This window comes from Sminthopsis crassicaudata, chromosome 1, assembly GCF_048593235.1.
Source record: "Sminthopsis crassicaudata isolate SCR6 chromosome 1, ASM4859323v1, whole genome shotgun sequence".
Taxonomy (NCBI): Eukaryota; Metazoa; Chordata; class Mammalia; order Dasyuromorphia; family Dasyuridae; genus Sminthopsis; species Sminthopsis crassicaudata.
Window position 1 is genome coordinate 669,190,379 of NC_133617.1, and position 21,078 is coordinate 669,211,456.

Sequence of the window (21,078 nt, forward strand, 5' to 3'; positions counted from 1 at the left end):
TCCGCTTCCATTTTTGATTTCCTTCTCAGGTTATTTTTACCTTACGTCTAAGTCCTATTTTTCTTGTGCAGCAAAATAACTTTATGAATATGTATACATCTGTGAGAGATAGAAAATCCTATCCAAAAATGACTACTCAGAGATCACTCATAGAAAAGCAGAATTATTTATTAGAATCTCGAGAAGCAGACCCCATCCTGGTCTGTGAGCCAAATTCACAGCAGGAGAGAGCCACTCCCTTGAAAATGTTCACAACTTTTATACATTTCAGCCAAAGAACCTCCAAAATCCCATCCTCCATAGGTTGTGATTGGTCATACAAATCTGCCACCATCCCCCCAATTTGGTCAGTGGAATGCAACCCACAAAGTGATTTACAGCCTCTTCTTTTTTGGACAATGGAATGCAGCCTAGGCCTTCAAATAATAGGTCTGATTTACATTAGCTAGCAGTCTCTAATCAATATGTGCTTAATCTGTAAATTCTTCACCATATCTTACTCCACACACATACATTGTATTTAACATATCTTTTAACATATTTAACATGTACGGGTCTGCCTGACCTCTAGGGCAGGGGGGAAGGAGAAGAAAAACTGAAAAAGAGGGTTTGGCAAGGGTCAATGCTGAAAAATCACCCATGCATATATTTTGTAAATAAAAAGCTATAATAATTTTTTTTAAAAGAATGAGGTGAGAAGTCTTCAAAGATTAATAAATAAGAGGGATTGAATGGGACAACCCAGTGAAGCCCTTTCATAAGACTATGGCCTTGACCTATGCCCTAATTGTGACTTGAGACTTCGAAATAACAAATTAAGCTATAGCTAAAAACTGCAGGTGTTCAATTATCTTAAGATAAATATTTCCCTCCAGTCTACCCACCTACCCCCCCATACTATCTTCTCATTAGCATTCAAGTACCTAATATGGTAAAGTGTTTTGGGTTTGATATTTAGTCTCTGAGTAAATTAGAACTCACACACCAATGGGAAGGAGGATAGGGGCTTCTGCCTTAAGATCTAATTTTGCAGCTTGTGTTTTACACTTCTCTACTGACACCTTGTCGGTTGGGGAGTTGCCCTTTCTCTAGAGATTGTAATAAATCCTTTTTTGCTCTTTACCTAGAGTATCTCTGATTTTAATTCAGGTTAGAGTTGCTGTCTCACACACACTCTATCCAACAAAAACACAAAGATTCTAAGTAGATGAATATGGTTTTGGATTTCTTTAGGAATTTAAGTCACAGTTTGGTCCAATCATAAATCAAGGTATCTGAGAAAACTCAATCTCCACAAAAGACAAAGATAAATGTTTTCCAGAGTTTAGTTCTTACCAGCCAATGCTAAAAGATATTCATGATGACCTGCCTTTCTCCTTATCTCTTCCCTATTCTATGAATGCCTAAGCTGTTCCAATTTAAAAGGTACCAACTTAAACTCAAAAGATTTGATAAGAATCAAATTGGCCTAGGCAAGTCACATAGTTGTTATCCTAAGATACTCCCCCAAGTACCAAATAATTGGTGTTTGTCTCCAATTCTATATTTGGCTAATAAACCCTCCTAAAATTAAATCAGTCAAGCAATAAAAAACTAAAATTTTAACTTCAAGAGGGTATTTTAGAAATAACAAGGATAGAGGAGAGAAATGAAAACTTGCTTGTAAGCTTCTCTAACCAAAGTATTACAAAAAGAATAGTTTTCTTCCCCTTTGACGTTAGTTCAAAGGTCATGACCGACCCTGGAGTGTCCCAGAATTGTCCACATGGGAACAAGAAAATCTTGATTTACAGATTAGAAAAGAGAAATTAGAATATGTAACATTGATAAACAGGGTCCATCTCTCCTCTGATTTTTCTGATGATAAAAACCAAAAAAGAAAGCTAAGAGTCAATTCATGCTTTTTGCACTCTTCAAAAATGGGGATAGAGGGAGAGGGGAAATGATTTTTTTTTTTTATTATATATATATATATTTTATAATATTATCCCTTGTATTCATTTTTCCAAATTACCCCCCCTCCCTCTATTCCCTCCCCCCGACGACAGGCAATACCATACATTTTACATGTGTTACAATATAGTCTAAGTACAATACATGTGTGTGAATATCATTTTCTTGTTGCACAATAAACATTAGAATCCGTAGGTACATGCAACCTGGGCAGACAGATTGTAGTGCTAACAATTTACATTCCCCTCCCAGTGTTTCTTCTCTGGGTGTATCTACCTCTGTCCATCATTGATCAACTGGAAGTGAGTTGGATCTTCTTTATGTTGAAGAGGGAAATGATTTCTTGAAGGATTCTTCTGATGGTTACACTGAATTTTCAAGTTGCAATAGTTTTGAAATCTGGATATATAATACAGTCTTCACGAGCCAAACAATATGAAGCATTCTAGCTCATCCAAGAAAGTTCTGGGTACTCTTTTTTTCTTTCTCTTACTTTATATTCCCAGCCTAGCCATGACCCATCAGCTTTCCTTAAAGCAGATCAACCCTATAACCCAAAGTTCCTTTCCTGGGAGTAAAGATATGAGACAATGAAATTAACACTAAATCTTCTAGAATACAAGTCAGAACTTTTGGCTCAACGGCCAAAGTGGTTTAAAAAAAAAAAGTAAAAAACCTCAAATCACTAAGTAGATGCAAATTTAAGAAAATGCAGAAATGAGAACCATTCCTCTAAAGCAGGTGGATAACTATTTAGTTCTACTAGTCAAATCTGAGCCAACATCTATCAATAAGGAATGATTTTTTTTTTACATTTTCAAATAAAGCTCTATTGTGTTTTAAAATGTAAAAACTATTGTTAGCTGGCAGGAAAGGGAATAAGCATCAAAATATGACTTTTTAGAAAAATGAAAACTTCATGAATAGGAACACACTCATTAACTAATATAAGATAAATATAAGATAAGCAAAATTTTAAATGAAAAAACTGTTGTAAACACAAAGGATGTCAGACATTCTAAAAGTTATGGTTCCTAGTACAATTAGAGCCAGAATAATCTATTTCTCCCAGTCTACTAACTGCTTCCCTATTGCCTACAAACATGCTCCATGTCTCTTCCATCCTCAAAATAACATCACTTAATTCATCTATCCCCCCCACAATTATCTTCCTCTTTATTAGTTGTTTATGATTTAATCATAAACAATCATCAGGGTTTAACCCCCTGAGAAAGCTATCAAAGGTGATTCCACTTTCTTTCCTCCTGCTCTCTTCTTTAAACTCTCTGCTGATGAGAATATAAATCTATTTGTAAAGTGTAGGTCTGATGTTTCATTGCCCCCATTCAATAAACTCCCCTGATTCCCTATCATCTCCAGGATCAAATTTAAAATTGTAAAAATGTTCAGACTTTCATAACATGATCTCCCTCTCCATCCCGACTAATTTTCAAGTCTTCTTACATCATATATTTCCTCCATCACCATTCACCTCCACTACCATCACACTACCCACCATGTACTTTTGTTGTTAGCCAACAAGGCCTATCTAATTTCACAGAAAATTCAGACAGAGCAAACCAGCCAAAAGTTGGGCTTTCAGACTGGCTGAAATATATGGAATTAGAATGAAAGTGAAACCTCTCTGCTGATGAATGGAAGAACACATCTATCTTTTTCTGCCAATATAATTTGATAGCAAAGTAGCTATGGTTTATATCCAGATTATTAGGTCAATCAATTGATCAATAAATTTCCTAAATTCCTTTCATGTGCCAGACTCCAGGAATAAAAAGAAAAAAGCAAAATGGTCTAATCAACCATATACAATATTCATTTTTATTTTTAGTACCAGGTGGCCAAAAATACTGTCTAGTTACTTATCACCTGCTAGATACCCAGCTACAACTATTCAACTCTTGGGGCATCTAGGTGGCACAGTAGATAGAGCACCAGTCCTGAAGTCAGGAAGACCTGAGTTCAAATCTCACCTCAAACACTTAACATTTCTTAGCTGTGTGATCTTGGGCAAGTCATTTGACCCCAACTGCCACAGCAAACAACAAAACTATTCATCTCTTCTTTCTTAGCCCACTACGTACTTTTCAATCCAGTTGACAAAGTACCTGCTTGCTAGACCTAAAGCAAGACATTCATCTTCCAATTCCGTATTTTTTCACTGGCTATCCCCCATATCTGGAATATTCTCTCATCTCATCATTTTACTTCATAGCTTCTCTTCTTCCCAAGTCACCTTCTACAGGAAATCTTCCCTGCTTCTTCTTAATTCTGGTACCTTCCCCCTGTAATTTATTTCCAGTTTATCCTCTAAATAGCTTGTTTGTAAACAGTTATTTTCAATGTAGTCTTATCCATTAGATTGTGAGCTTTTGGAGGACTGGGGCTGTCTTTCAGTACAGCACAGTGACTGGAACACAGGCATTTAAGAGTCTTAGTTTTTTAAATTGGAAAATAAAAGTATAATCACTTCTAAAATTGTGGCTTGTAAGAAGAACTAATAAGAGGACTAGAAGGCAGAGAAGATATTTCTCATAGTATATAGAAAATATATGAGAAGATATTTCTCATAGTATATAGAAAAATCCTTTCTTTTCTACCTTTAGAAAATTTATAAATTCAATCAGATCTGAAGGCAAGACAAACAACTTGAAATTTTAACCAGGAAATGTCCATATACTTTAGCTCAGAGTTTCCATTAAGTATTAACCCCAAAGAGATGAATGACAAAAAAAGAGGTCCCATATATGCCAAAATATTAATAGGCAATACTTTCTTGTAATAGCAAAGAACTAGAGATGCCTATCAAATTGAGGGATAACTAAACAAACCATAGTATGTAAGTGTAAAGGAATTATAAGAAATTATAATGTGAAGAATTCAAAGAAGTATGGGAAAATATACATATAAACTGATTCACAGTAGAGCATGTCAAATAAGATTGTAAGTTGAACAATGTAGACAAGTAAATGGAAAGAACCACAAAACAATCAATATTGAATGCTGTAATAAACTGCAGTAACCAATCTAATCCCAAAAAGGGCAAATATAAATTTGAAGATATGAGAAAACATCTCTTTCAGCTTCCTTCCAAGAACTAAAAGTTCCTAAGCTAGTACATAGCATATAACCTCAGATTTTTTTTTTTTTTAATGTATTGCTTGGATTTGTTTAACTGCTACTTTTCTCTTTTTATATCAGTGTTTATGACACTGGACCATAGTCAAAATTAGAAGGAAAGCTGAAATCTGGGGAAATTCTTTTTACAATCAGTGTTTCAAATAGAACTTATTTCTACAAAACAAAAAGCTGAGTCAAATAGAAATTAAAACCATTCAGAGTCATAAGAAAAAAATGCTAACACTGGTTGTAAATTTGGAACTAAGCCCCAAAGGACTTCAAACTGTGTATACCCTCTGATCTAGCAGTGCCACTACTGAGTCTGTACCCCAAAGAGATCATTAAGGACCCACATATGCAAAAATATTTGTAGTACCTCTTTTTTGGTGGCAAAGAATTGGAAAATGAGTAGAAACCTATTAATTGGGAAATGCTTGTGGTATATGAAGATAATGGAATATTATTGTTCTATAAGAAATAATGAACAGGCTAATTTCAGAAAAGCCTGGAAAAATTTACGTGAACTGATGCTAGTGAAATGAACAGAACCAAGGGAACAGTGTACCCAGCAATAACAAGATTATGTGATGATCAACTGTGATGGACTTTGCTCTTCTCAACAAAAAGGTGATTCAAGGCAATTAAAAAAGACTTGTGATGGAAAGAACCATCTGCATCCAGAGAAAGAATTATGGAGAGTGAATGTGAATCAAAAAGCATAGTATTTTCACATTTTGTTGTTTTCTTTTTTCCTTTCACCTTTTGATGTGACTTTTCTTGTGCAACATGATGAATATGGAAATATTTTTAGAACTGTCCATGTTTAACCTATGTTGGATTGCTTGCTGCCTATGGGAGGGAGTGGCATTAGGAAGGGAGAAAAATTTGAAAAACAAGGTTTTGCAAAGGTTTTGCATGTTTTTGGAAAAATAAAAAGCTATTTTAAAACTTCAGCAAAAGTAACCAACACATCAAATAAGTTCAGCAACATAAAACAGTGATCACACTCACAGTTCCTCACCTCTGCAAAGAGAGCAGGTTTTTTCACATCTTTTCTTCAGGCTAAGCTTACCCACAGTAACCATACAGGGTTCAGGTATGGAAGGTATTCCTAACGGTCCTAAACACCAATAAACAATACAAACAACTTAATTCCAAGGGCACTTTTCTTGCATTCCATTGGTGGAAGACATAGATGTCTCATATTAAAACTGATTTGTCCAAAAGAATAAACTGAGAACAAATGATAATCATTTCCAAGAGTACTGCTAATAAAAGTTATACTGCTTTTCTTTGCAAAAAAAAAAAAAAAAAAAAAAAAAGGAAAAGCAACCAGGTTACTGAACATTTTAACTAGGTAGCCAGAACTATACTCAAGGAATTTCAACATATTATATGATAAATAGGGTCCCTCCCCTATCCAGATAAATTATATCCTTAAATATCAGAATGACTGACAGCTATAATTATAGCATCATTATACATGATATTGTAAAAACTGTGGAAAACAGAAGTGTCACCATAAACCTAGAAAAAGGCATATGCCTCCTCAATTAAAAAGTTAAGGAACAATCTGAAAACTATAAATTAAGGAAGTTGTGATTCCTGGCAAAATTCTAGAGGATACTAAAAAGATTGTCTCTAAACAACAAAAGGAAGTGGAGAGCGCAAAAAAACCCAAAACAGTTTAACTGTATTAAGAACATATCATGACAGATTGGTTAATCTTCATCCACAGGGTTATTAAGCTTGTAGTGGTTTATATTAACCAGTATTGCTGATATAGTAAACCCTAGATTTAGAGATATAGGCTAGACACTAATACAATTAGATGGATTTTGAATTTAATTCTATCGAATTTCTATTCCAAAAAGTAGTCATTAAGGATTTTATCCTAACTTGGAAGAAAGTGTCTAGAAAAGTATTCCATAGCTTGGTCCTGAACTGTTTTAAAGATTTTTCTAATTTAATAATAATTTTTAAAAATTATTTGCTTTCCTTTACCAGTTCCACACTGGGGAAAAAACAACAATGAAGGAAATAATTATAACCATACAAAACAAATAGCAACACTGACTGTAAAAAAGATATATCTTATTTGATATGAATCCACCTCTGTCAGGAGATGGGTAGCATACTTCATCAGTAGTCAGTCACCAAACATCAAAGTTGTTAGTCTTTATTATGTGTGGTGTCTTTATTGTTAAAAATTTTATTACTGTACAGTGCTTTTGTGGTTCTGTTCACTCTATTTCATATCAGCCAGGTTTTTCTGAATTCAAGCCTTTGGTCATTTATTACTGCCCATTGAAGTTCCATTACATTTAAATATTTTGTTCAGCCATTTCCCAATTAATAAATATCCCCTCTTTAGTTTGCAGTTCTTTGCTACTACAAAAATAGTTGGTATAAACATTTTTGCATATAGATTCCCCCCTCTTTGATTTGTGAAGGTATGATAACAATGTCAAAGGATATGAACAGTTCAGTAACTTTTAAGGCATTACTCCTAACTGCTTTTCAAAATGCCTAGACCAATTCACATTTCTCATAATAGTGCATTAATATATTCTTTTTTTCTTCTTTTTTTTCCTGAGGCTGGGATTAAGTGACTTGCTCAGGGTTACACAGCTAGGAAGCATTAAGTGTCTGAGACCAGAGTTGAACTCCGGTCTTCCTGAACTCAAAGCTGGTGCTCTATCCACTGCGCCACCTAGGTGCCCCAAATTAATATATTCAATCTGAGAGGTAGGAGGCAGAATTTCAGAATTATTTTCATTTGCATTCTCTATTTGTGATTTGGAGTATGTTTTTTCATTCAGATAATGACAGTTTGGATATTTTTCCTTCGAAAACTGATTACTCAAATGGATCAATGGAATAAATTAGGTTCACAAGACAATAGTCAATGACTATAGTAATCTAGTGTTTGATAAATTCAAACAAAGATCCTAGTTTCTCAGATAAGAACTCGCTATTTCACAAAAATCACTGGGAAAACTGGAAAATAGGAAGGCAAAAACTAGGCACTGACTGACATCTAACATCCTATACCAAGATAAAGTAATGGGTTCATGATTTAGACATAAAGGGTGATAATATAAGCAAATTAGAAGAACAAGGGTTAGTCTACCTCTCAGATCTTCGGAGAAGGAACTAGAGAACATTATAAAATGTAAAATGGATAATTTTGATTATATAAAATTTAAAAGGTAGGGGCAATTAGGTGGCCCATTGGATAGAGCACCAGCGCTGAAGTCAGAAGGACCTGAGTTCAAATTTGACTCAGACATTTTACATGTCCTAGCTGTGTGACCCTGGGCAAGTCACTTAATCCCAATTGCCTCAGCAAAAAATAAAATAAATACATTTAAAAGGTATTGTACAAACAAAACCAATGTAGCCAAGATTAGAAGGAAAGCAGGAAAATGGAAAAAAAAAATTTTACAGTGTTTCTGATAAAGATTTCATTTCTTGAGCAGAACCAGGAGATCATTATACACTTCAACAATGATACTGTATGATGTATTCTATTGAAGTGGATATCTTCAACATAGAGAAGATCTAATTCAGTATAAAGATTTCATTTCTTGAGCAGAACCAAGAGATCATTATACACTTTAACAACAATACTGTATGAGGATGTATTCTGATTGAAGTAGATATCTTCAACATAAAGAAGATCTAATTCAGTTCCAATTGATCAATGATGGACAGAATCAGCTACACCCAGAGAAAGAACACTGGGAATTGAGTGTAAACTGTTTGCACTATTGCCTTTCTTCCCAGGTTACTTTTACCTTCTGAATCCAATTCTTACTGTGCAACAAGAAATTCAGTTTTACACACATATATTGTATCTAGGATATACTGTAACACATTTAACATGTATGGGATTGCCTGTCATCTAGGGGAGGGGATAGAGGGAAGGAGAGGAAAATTCGGAAAAGAAGTGAGTACAAGGGATAATGTTGTAAAAAAAAATTTACCCATGCATATGTACTGTCAAAAAAATTATAATTATAAAATTAATAATAAAAAAAAAAAGATTTAATTTCTAAAAACAGAGAACTGACTGAAATTTATAAGAATACAAGGCATTCCCCAACTGATAAATGGTCAAATATAAACAGGCAATTTTCAGATGAAGAAATTAAAAACATTTAATAAAAAAAGTGCTCTCTAAATCACTATTAATTAGAGTAATGCAAATTAAGACAATTCTGGGTTACCATTGAACACCTTTTGCTAAATTAGCTAGAGTGATAAAATGACAGGAAAAGATAATGATAAATGTTAGAGGGTATGTGGGAAAACTGGGACACTAATACATTGTTGATAGTTATGAATTGATCTAACAATTCTAGAGAACAATTTGAAACTATGACCAAAAGGTTATCAAACTGTGCATATCCTTTGATGCAGCAGTGTTTCTAGTGGGTCTGTATATTCTTCCTTCCTTGCACCAATTTGAATGACATTTCTGTTAAGTGTTCTCTACTCTCATTTCCTTGTTTCTATCTGCATACTCAAATTAGTTGAGATAATTTTTCCCATTTCTCATGTATGTATTTCCTTTTCTATCTTACTTTCTAAGACAATCAAAATTCTCATTTTCTCTTTCTCTCTCTCTCTCTCATCCCTCCACCCCCCACCCTATCCCTTACCCAAGGCTTTTTATTATATTCCTTATATGGTTCCTGACTAGTATATCATCTCCTCTTATTAGAATGTAAAGAATTCATCTTCTTTGTTTATGGTTGCTCACTCATTTAAACTGTTTATATTTCAAAGTTTCTATGCAGCGCTGGTCGTTTCATGCTTGGAAACTCTGTAGTTTTAATTAAAGACACACAAAAAATTATGCTTTTTAGGATCAGATTCAGTTTTGCTGGCTAAGAGATTTTTGGTTATATGCCTACCTTTAGCCTTCCAAAATATTACATTCCAAGATCTCTGCTCTTTAAATGTGGAAGCTGTGAAATCTTATATGCAGCTCAATACCTAAATTCTTTCAGTTTGCTTGTAGGTCTGAAAGTTCTTAATTTTATTTGTGGTGTTCCAGGAAATTGTTATAAGACTTTTTTTCCCCAGAAAGTGACAAGTGGGTTCTTTCTATTTATACTTCTAAGAAGAGACTTGTGTTCTCCTATATTCTCTTGAAGCTCTTTTTTGGTCAGGGTTTTCATATAGAAATAGCAAATCACTCCAATATCTTTGTCAAGAAAACTTCAAATGGGGTTCACAAAGAGTTAGATGCAACTAAAATGACTGATAACACTCATATAATCTAATGATTCTTAAATTCTCTCTTCGTAATCAGTATCCCAGGAAAGTCTTTTTTTTTCCTTTTTAAAAAATAAAATAACAAAAATATATCTTTCAGTCTTTTTTTTTTTTTTTTTTTGGTTCTTTTTTTTTTGGACTTTAATATTTCTTGGTGTCTCATGGAGTCAATATCTTCCTTTTAATCAACTCTAATTTTCAAAGGGTCTGTGGCTTCGGTTAAATTTTGTACAAAACTGTTCAGTTCTCCCAATTTTTTTTCATAGTTTTCATTTCTTTTCAATTCATTTCACTTATGAATTCTTTCTTCCTCTTAAACAGGCACAACAAACTTCTGCCTTATCCCACCTAGGAATTCTATTTGATCTGTGCGGGAGATATGTTTTGATTTAAGGCTTTGCTTATAAATATTTTAATCATTCTTTTCTAGTTTGTGTGTCTTGAACATCTCTGTCACTTTAACTGTTCTTTATAGTGAGGTTCTATTTGTGTACTCATTCTTCTAGACCTACTTTGGACTTCTGTTAGGTCAAGGCACTTCTGGAAGGAAATGTTTATATCTGTTTTTTATTTTGTTCTGTGTCCTCTAGAGTCCTGCTGCAGCTTTCACAGGGTATTGAGTGTTAATCCAGGAGCTTAAATGCAGGTTAAGTTGAAGATCTACAAGGTTTCAATGCACCCAGAGGAGTCTGACACATGGCATTTGCTTTTCCTAACCGGAATCTAGGCAATACAAATTCCTAAGGGGGTTTCTGGACATGAACACATGCGTTTGACCTTTTTAAGAGTTTTAGAAAACAGCTCTGAACTCAGCCATCATTACCCAGCTACAAAAGTTCTACTGGTTCAGAGTAACTCAACTACAGGCTTTCTTTTGGTTTGGAGTTCGGGCTCTTGTTATTCAGCTGTAGAACTCAGTCTAGGCTAGAAGGCTGAAATGGAGACTTTACTCCTGTGATCAGGATCACCTCATTATAGTTTGCTTCCATACTTGCTCTTCTTTCAGAACACAGCTTGTGGCCTGAGATGATCCTTGCCCTGGACTGCCATCCTCAAATGAATGTTAACCCTCCCTCCCACTTAATCCAAGTTGGGTAATGAGTGACAGGATTGCTACTAGGCATAAAGTCAAGCCCCTCTGTGTCAAATCAAAAAACTTTTTGTGGTATAAAACATACAAATGTCCAGGGATCTGTCTTTTTCCTGAGATGGAAAATTGATTCCTTCCAACCATTCTGGAGAGCAATTTGGAACTATGCCCAAAGGGCTCTAAAACTATACATATCCTTTGATATAGCAGTGCCACTTCTGAATCGGTATCTCAAAAAATCTTGAGGGAAAAGGTCCCACATGTGTAAAAATGATTATAGCAGCTCTTTTTGTAGTGGCAAAGAATTGGAAAATGAGTAGATGCCCATCTGAAATGGCTGAATAAGTTATGGTATATGAAGGTAATGGAATATTATTATTCCATAAAAAATAATGATCATGATAGAAAGATGATTAACAGACTTGGTGATCCAACTATGACAAACTCAGTGATCGAAGACAATTCCCATAAACTCTGGATGGAAACTACCACATATATCCAGAGGGAGAACTATGGAGGCTGAATATAAATTAACACATACAATGTTTACTTTTTTTCCTCTCATCGTTTTTCTCTTTTGTTCTGATTTTTCTCTCTCAACATGATTCATAAAGAAATGCACACACACACACACACACACACACACACACACACACACACACACACACACCTATACACAAATAACAAAAAAATTTGTTTTTACGTGTAACTGGGGAAATTTTTTTTTGAAAAATAAGTATATACACATAGATTACATATATACACACCAAATAAACTTCAAAAAAAAGAAAGAAAGAAAGAAAAAAGAAAAGAAAAGAACAAGAAATGATTCCTTATGATTTTCCCCCCCTAAATTTCCTGTTCAGGACTTGGTCTGGGTAATTTTCTAGGTTGGGGAAATAATTGTAGGAGAGAGTTCAACTATATTACTTTTTTCTACTCCACTATCTTGACTATTCCCCTTCTCCTTATCATTTTTTTTGGACAGTGATTTAAAAGGCATAGATCAGAGGTTAGCAAGCTTTTCCTGTCAAGACTCAGACAGTAAGTATTTTAGGCTTTATAGGCCAAGAGGAAAAAATCAAAGCTATTTTTATACAAAAATAACAGGAAAAAAAATTTTCCACAAATTTCTTTATTGATACTATTTAAAATAATACTTGAATACCTCTTTTTTTTTTCAAGACAGGTCTAATGAGAATGGAACTTTTTTTTTTGGGGGGGGAGCAGTGGGGCATGATTATTGTTTGCTTAACAGGTTTAAAGTTAGTACTTCCAAATGGAACACTAATGCATTATTAGTGATTTTGAGCTGAATTAACCATTCTGGAGAACTTGGAAGTGTGTCCAAAGGGTTTAAAAATGTTCACCCTTTGATTCAACAATGCTACTACTAGGTCTGTCGCCCAAAGAAAGCATAAAAATGGAGAAAGAACACACATGTACAAAAATATTTATAGCAGCTCTTTTTGTGGTGGCAAAGAACTGAAAATTGCAGGTGCCTAATGGGAGCAGTTAGGTGGTACAGTGGATAGAGCAACAGCTCTGAAGTCAAGAGGACCTGAGTTCAAATCTGGCCTCAGACACTTAACATTTCCTAACTGTGTGATCCTGGGGAAGTCACTTAACCCCAATTGCCTCAAAGGGGGGAAAAAAAAAAAGAAAAGAAAAAAGAAAAAGAAAAATTGGCGAACCACTGAACCAGCTGTAGTATAGTAATGTAAAGGAATACTATTGTGCAATAAGGAGATTTCAAAAAAAAAAAACTGTAAAGACTTATAAAGACTGATACAAAAATGAAATGAGCAGAAGCAAGAAAGTGGTCTCAGCAATATTATGTGATAATCAATTATGATAGACACAGCTCTTTTCAGTAACACAGTGAGGGAAGACAAATACAAAGGATTCAAGAAATAAAGTGCTATCTATAACCAGATAAAGAACCAATGGACTGAATACATATCAAAACATTTTTTAAATTTGCTTTAATTTTTCTTCTGTTCCCCCCCCCCATCTGATTCTTCTTTCAAAATTGTGACTAATACAGAAATGTTTTGCATGATAGCACAGCAACCTATATTTTTGGAAGAGGAGAGGGAGAGAAAAATTTGGAAAAATCTTGTAAAAATGGTAAAATGTTTCTTGGTGATGTAACAGGGGTAAAATAATATTCTATTAAAAAAACAAAGTATATGTACTGTAAAAAAAATTGATGAGTAGGCAGACTCCAGAAAAATGTGGTAAAGATATATAAACTGATGCTTGAGTAAAATAGACAGAACCAGGAGAATACTGTTCAAATAGTAATACTATAGAGTGATCAACTATGACAGAGACTTAGCTCTTTGAAGCAATACAAAGAAGATAATTCTAAAAGAATGATAGAAAATGCTATCTGCATTCAGAGATAGAACTATAGAGTCTGAATGCAGAACAATGCATACTAATTTCATTTTCTCCCCCTTTCTCACAGTTTTCCCCTTTTATTCTGATTCTTCTTTCACAACATGACTATAGAAATATGTGTAACATGACTGCACATGTATACCTATATCAGATAGCTTGCTTAGGGACGAGTGATAAGAGAAAAATTTGGATCCAAAATCTTACAAAAATGAATGTTGAAAACTATCTTTACATGTAATTGGAAAAATAAAATTAGTATTTGCTATTACCTAAATTAATTGCAATCTGTTAATGTTGATCTTTAGGGAGATGTTACTTATTTCAGCTTTGAAAATGTTTTTTCACATAGCTACTGTACAATACTGATATCCAACCATGAAAAAATGGTTTTAATTAAGAATATTTATCACTTAGAAAAAATTTACAGAATTCTATTATATTCTTTTAGTATCAACATGTCATTATATTACTTCCAAATGAAGTTATATAAAAAATTTCCTCAACTGCACAGTTAAATCAGTTTTTAAAAACTGCCTTTTCTTTGGCATTTGTATTTAAATTCAAAAAATACTGTTAGAATGGTAGTTGTTTTGTGTTGTTTTGTTTTTAAACCTACTTTAAGTTTATTTGGAACAGAAACCTCATTTCCTGTTTTAATTTCTGATAAGCTAGAAAGTATATAGAGCTTGACATTACTTGGGATTTAAGCAACCTCACCTGTCTCAAATTTATTTGAACACAATGTAAGTTTTGCTTTTAAGTTGCAGCAAAAGCTAAAAGCCTTTCAGGGTTCAATAATAATGGATGAGAACAGTTTTCCTCAGAAAAAATTTAACATTTTTCCCTAAACTTAAAAAAAAAAGTGTATATGCATTACATACATAATTTTTTTTCTTCTTTCCTTGTTATGAGCATGTAACTAAAAGTAATTAATAAAATGATACAGTACAGGTATATGCTTTGCAACAGAAACACTGTTGTCCTAAGCACAATCACTGCAATTTTTAGTGCACTAAGCAGCAGTTTGAAGGGATGGGAATACCATATGTAGTCTCTGTCACAATTACTCAATTTTGCCATGGCATCAGGAAAGCAGTCACAGACAATACATAAATGAATGTATATTATGGCTTTATTTAAAAATGTAAAAACCACTTTTAGATGGTAGACTATATAAAAATTGGCAGCAGATTGGACTTGACCCGCAAACCATAGTTTGCCAACTCTTGATATAAATGGTATAATTATCAAATCTCCAGATGACTCAAATATGAGTTGGATATCTAACACATGAATCAGGATACCCTCTCCCTTCCTCCCCCCCCACCCAAAAAAAAACCTTCATTGGCTAGAACAATTGGACTGAATCTAATGAAATAAACTACAATAAGGACAAATGTAAAGGCTCAAAAAATCAACTTTGCAGGTGTAAAAGAAAGAATATATGGTTAGACAGCAATTTATAGAAAAAGATCTAGGATTTTAGGGGATAGAAAGCTAGTAATAGATCAACAGTGTGATTTGGCAGCTAAAGAACCGATATGAAATATTGGACTATAGAAAGAAACAGCTTCCAGAAAAAAATCAAGTACTAAGTGACACTGAACTTTGTCCTAATATTGGGTTTAGTATTTAGCACTACCATTTAGGAAATATTCAAAGGAGGAAAACCAGAATGTAAAAAGGTCTTGAAATCCCATTATATGAGAACTGAGTGAAATAGACTTAGAATACTAAGAGACTAGAAAAAAAAAAAAAAAAAAACTCATGAGGGACACCATATTGTCTTCAAATATTTGAAAAACAACTCTGTGGAAGAGTAATTAAAATTAGCTATGCTTAGTAGCATAGATAAGAACTTAGAGCAAAAGCTGGATTTTGGGGAAGAATAAATGGTCTTAATTAAAGCTAACCCAAATGGAATGGGCTGCCCCAGATAGGTGTATTATTCCTAATGGAGGTATTCAGAGAATGCATTGCTTTGTCAGCTTTGCTGTAGTAGATAGTCTTTTGAGAGTTGTGGGTTGGCCTAGAGCTCTGATGAGGGCTCTTCAAACTCCAAAATTCTATAATTTTATTGTAAAACTTATATTTATGGTATATTTACTACGCCTCACAAATTCTACAATAGGATGCATAAGCTCTACTATCCTGACTTCTTTCCACAAAGGCTGTCAATTTTCTGATCCTAAGAATATATGTTAATCTCATTCCCTATAATATCTGCCAATAAAATACTGCCAAAGTTAACTGCACCAAAAAATAATTCCTAATATACAAGAAATGCAGATTTCTTCCTATTATTTTTTTTCCTCTCTGAGGCAATTGGGGTTAAGTAACTTGCCCAGGGTTACAGAGCTAGGAAGTGTTAAGTGTCTGAGGCCAAATTTGAACTCAGGTCCTTCTGACTTCAGGGCTGGTGCTGTATCCACTGAGCCACCTAACTGCCCCCTATTATTTATTTTTTATGAAAGCAATTATTCATGAAAATAAACTTTGACAAAGAACAAAAAAAAAATTACAAAATTGTGAACCTTTGTTACATAGTTTTAAAAGCAACATGATAATTTATTAGGCATCTATTTACATCAGGCATTTTGCTAGGCATTAGAGATACAAAGAAAAAAAAAAGTAATCCCTTCTCTTAAGGAGCTTACTATCAAATAGATAATTTTAAAAGTGCACATTAAATTTCAGAAAACAGTAACAAAATTGCCATTTGCTTGCCCCTTCTATTTTAAAATGTATCTCTATTACAGTTCACTAATTACTTCAACCGCAACAGAAACCTTCATTGTAACAAATAAGCACAGCCAAGCAAAATAAACATTTTTTCCATGTCTGAAAATGTATGTCATACTCAGCACTTCTTGTCCATCAGTGCTGTGCCAAGAAATTTCTCCTATTATTTCTCTGCTTCCAAGTAATTTGAAACGGCAAATTTACCTAATGGTCAACTTTTTAAAAAGAGAAATATGACTTGAGTCTACAATCTTCTCAGCAGTGCTGCTCATATTTACCTTCTTTCTCCTTTATCCATCTGCTACTGTGACCTATTAGAATTAAAAATCTGCCAATGGTCACTTATTGATCTGAAACTAAAAAATAAGCTAAATTTTTTTTAGGTTAACAAATACATTTATCTTTTATTTCAGATTCTTTGCAAGCCTTCTTACAAAGCATATATATATCTGTTCTTTCTAATTATACGACTCTAGTCCTCCACAAGATCTTTTATATCTCTAAATATTCCCTTCTGAGTTGCAAATACAGACCTTATCACAATGGGCACTTCATAATGCCTGAACAAAAGGTTTCGTGTATAGTCTGTTTTCTGATGAGACCCACATATACCTCCTCAATTCCGTTTATTAGAAAGTGTTTTCACAAGTACAGAAAACATACTTCAGGGCTCATTGTAGCAGTTCAACTTACGACCTATAACATAACCTCAGAAATTTCAAAAATTAATTTTTCTTTATAGAAAATTCATCAAAATTCAGTTTCATTTTAGCAAGTAATACATTTGTTCTATCTTTTCTAAATGATACTTGCTCAAAACGGACATAGCCCTATTCTTCAAGACATGAACATTATTAAGAGTCTGGGATGAAAATCCTCTAAATCATTTATCCTCAAACATTAGCAGAGTGAGTCACTGATTCGGGAACATTTATATTCTAAATTTATTTTGGGAAAAAATTTTCAAATTAAGATTTTAAAATTTGGTTTCCTAACAGAATCCATTAGCTTTACTTACAATTATGTAATTCCAATTTAAACAATGCAAACACAATCATTTAATCTCATGTTTACAAATCACAATGCAATCTTTGCATTTTAGAAAAAGGAAATAGGATTCCCCAATTGATAAATGGTCAAAGTTTACAAACAATTTTCAGATGATGAAATTAAAAGTCAACTATAATTACATGAAAAAATTCTCTAAATCACTACTGATTAGAGAAATGCAAATTAAAGCAACTCTGACACATGACCTCACACCTCTCAAATTGGCTAAAATGACAGGAAAAGATAATGATAAATATTGGAGGGGATGAAGGAAACTCAAACACTAATGCACTGTTGGTGGAATTGTGAAAATGATCCAACCACTCAGAAGAGAAATCTGGAACTATTCCCAAAGGGCTGTCAAACTGTGCAGTGCCATCACTGAGTATGTAAGCCAAAGAGATCATATGAAGAGGGAAAATGACCCACATGTGCAAAAACATTTGTAGCAGTACTTTTTGTGATAGCAAAGAATTGGAAAATGAGTAGATGCCTATCAATTGGAGAATAGCTGAAGAAGTTGTGGTATATGAAGGTAATGGAATATTATTATTTTCTAAAAAATGATGAACAAGCTGATTTTAGGAAGGCCTGGAAAGATTTACATAAACTGACACTGAGCAAAACAAGCAGAACCAGGAATACATTATACAAAATAATAGCATGAATGTGCAATGAGCAAATGAAAGACTTGGTTCTTCTCAGTGGTTCAGTGATTTGAAGCAATCCCAATAGACTGTGGACAGAAAATGCCATCTGCATCCAGAAAATAAACTAGAGACTGAATGTAAATCAACACATGCTCTGTTCACTTTTTTTTTTTTTTTAAATCATTCCCATGGTTTTTCCCTTTTGCTATGATTTTTCTCTTCCAACTTGATTCATAAAGCAATGTGTGTTAAAATAAACAAATGAATTTAAAAAAAAAGAAAAAAGCAGGCTCCAATGTAAACATATTAGAAAAAGAGAAAGGAAAAGTTAATAACAAGAACCCTAGACATATAAAAATACCATGAATACTATGCTCTAAATACACATTGCTTAGTCAAGAGCCAAAGTAATAGAAAAAGCATCATTTGGGCACAGGAAGACAACAGGCAAATCTCCAACATACTGCAGGTAAAATTAGCAGACATAAAGAAATCTTTTGATTTAAAAGTTTGTACCCCTAATGTTGAGGTTGACAAGCAGGGAGAATAAACTTTCTAAGCTTCAGCTTTCTCTTTTATCTCTTTTATCAAATCCCTATGAAGTGGAAGTGAATCTATTATGCTGAGGGAACAAATTAAAAGATCTGTCCATTTGTCCAGATGTAGAGCTGGAATTTGAACTCAAGTCTAATTCAAAGCCCAACACTACAGCCCAACTACACCATAATGCCTCTCTAATCTGTTATTTGAAATCATACAGGAAATAGAGGTTGTTGTACTGAACTAATCCTATTTTATATTTAGAAAACTGGAAAGGGAACAAAGTATATATTTGTACCCTTTATGTGGTTAATGCTAAGGTTGATAATTTTTATATCAAGTAACAAAATCATAGAGTAAAATTTACACATAATTATGACAGTTCTTTCTTGGAAGTTATTGACAATTCAATAGTTTAAACCCAGTCTAATTGATTAATTAGGTATAGTCTATAAAAATCCTGAATCCTAATCCTGAAATTTGGCACATTCACCAAAATTCTTACATTTAGAAAGAAACCTAACAACCTGTTGCTGGATATAAAAACATTTCCACCTTAAGGCTAATGGAAAGTTCTAGTTAATAGCTCCAGAAAATATTCAGGATAGTATGCAGAACTTTAAAAAAAAAAAAAAAAGTCAATGTTAAATTTAATAGGCACAAATACTTCTGGGATGTGAACTTTCACTCAATATGTTTTATGTATTCTGATGGTTGCCCTGAGCTCTTAATGTAACATTCTGAACAGCAAATAAGTTCTTTTCCATTTTCTTTATATTCTGATTTTTAAATGGATAAGATGGAAATTCGAGTTTTCCATTATTCCCAAACCCCTAAGTTTTTCCCCAATTATTGCTAACATCGCCTTATTTCCTCCACAAAGCTTAAGTCCAAACACAGATTTAGAGTCATTTTGTCTTAGAAAATGTTTCTCTAAAATTCAGGTAGATCATTTCAGGTCATGTAGAACACAATATACAGTAGAGGAGAGGATTCAAAATCTGTGAAAATGTGGAAATAAATCCAAATGTGGCCTGTATTGTACCGCAACTCTTAAAGCGGCAAGTTCTTCTGAAAATGAGTTTTTTTTAAAACGCCTTTATCAATTTTTCCTCTAGATTTCTACAGATTCTGTGAGAAGATAAAAGAAAGGATCTTTTTTGTTTTGTCATTGTTAACTTTCTAGGAACGACTTCTGGCCCTTAGACCAACAGACAAATAAAACCCAGGGGGTAAGATGACAGGACGAAAATTACAGGGGCAGTTTCCCCAGTGATTCTTCCCAGTTCTGGGCAATAGAGAACAGTAGGAATACGCTGTAGGGTGACCTTAACAGAAGAATCAATTTTTAGGAGACAATATGACTCGATGGAATTCTTTTATAAAGAAATTATCCTATCGACATAAAAAACGACAGAACAAGCAGCAGATACGGAGAAAGGCTCCAGGCGGTGCTTTGGTATCCCTCCTCCGAAGGGCCAGAGAGCCGTAGCTCCCGGTTCTCCAGTAAGCTCATGCACCGGTTCCTCAGCCTTCCGGTCACTGGATCCCAATCGAGGATAAAGGGCCAACCCTGTCCGAGGGCCCCCCTCCCCCTACCCCGTCCCCTGCTGAGAAAGGGCTGAGCCCCATCCAAACGTCATGGTGACCACAGCCGGGCCGGGCCCAGGGGGACGTCGGTAAGCGGGAGGGGGGGGGGTGAGGACGGCGCCGCGCCTGGGCTAGCAGCGCGTGCCCGCTCCCCCCCCTTTCCCTGCGCAACCGGGGCGAGGCTCCCTCCCAACCCGGAGCTCGTGCCTGCCTCGGCCAAACAGCAATCAAGGTTCACCCCTACAACAACTGAACCATTGGGGAAGGGGGGGTTGGGAAGACGGAGGCAGGTTCCACCGAGGTGCAGTGAAGGCAGGACCCAGGCGCGCCCCTCCCCGTCGGCCCCAGAGCCACAGCCCAGTGCCCGCGGGGCGCCCCGCCCCCTCCATCCGGGCGCGCCCCCACGCCTGGCAAAGAAATAGACCAGATTTCCCACCCACCTACCACCCCCCACAAATTTCCCCAGGCCCAGGCCCGCGCGCACTTAGAACGGCGGCGCGCGCCGGCGGGAGAGAACCCGCTTTGCGCGCGCGCACCCGCTTGCCCTCCTCCTCCTTCCCCCCCACCCCACCTCAGAGGCCAGGCCCGTGCTCGCAAACGCAGCCCTCACCACCAGCACCACTCCAGCTAACC

At 35.0% G+C, this 21,078-nt stretch overlaps 1 protein-coding gene across 2 annotated transcripts in view; it reads right to left on the reverse strand.

Annotated features, from left to right (window-relative positions):
* Positions 1 to 21,078, reverse strand: part of QRICH1 (glutamine rich 1) — a 71,841-nt gene that overhangs the window by 49,404 nt on the left and 1,359 nt on the right. The gene's annotated exons all lie outside the window — the stretch shown is intronic.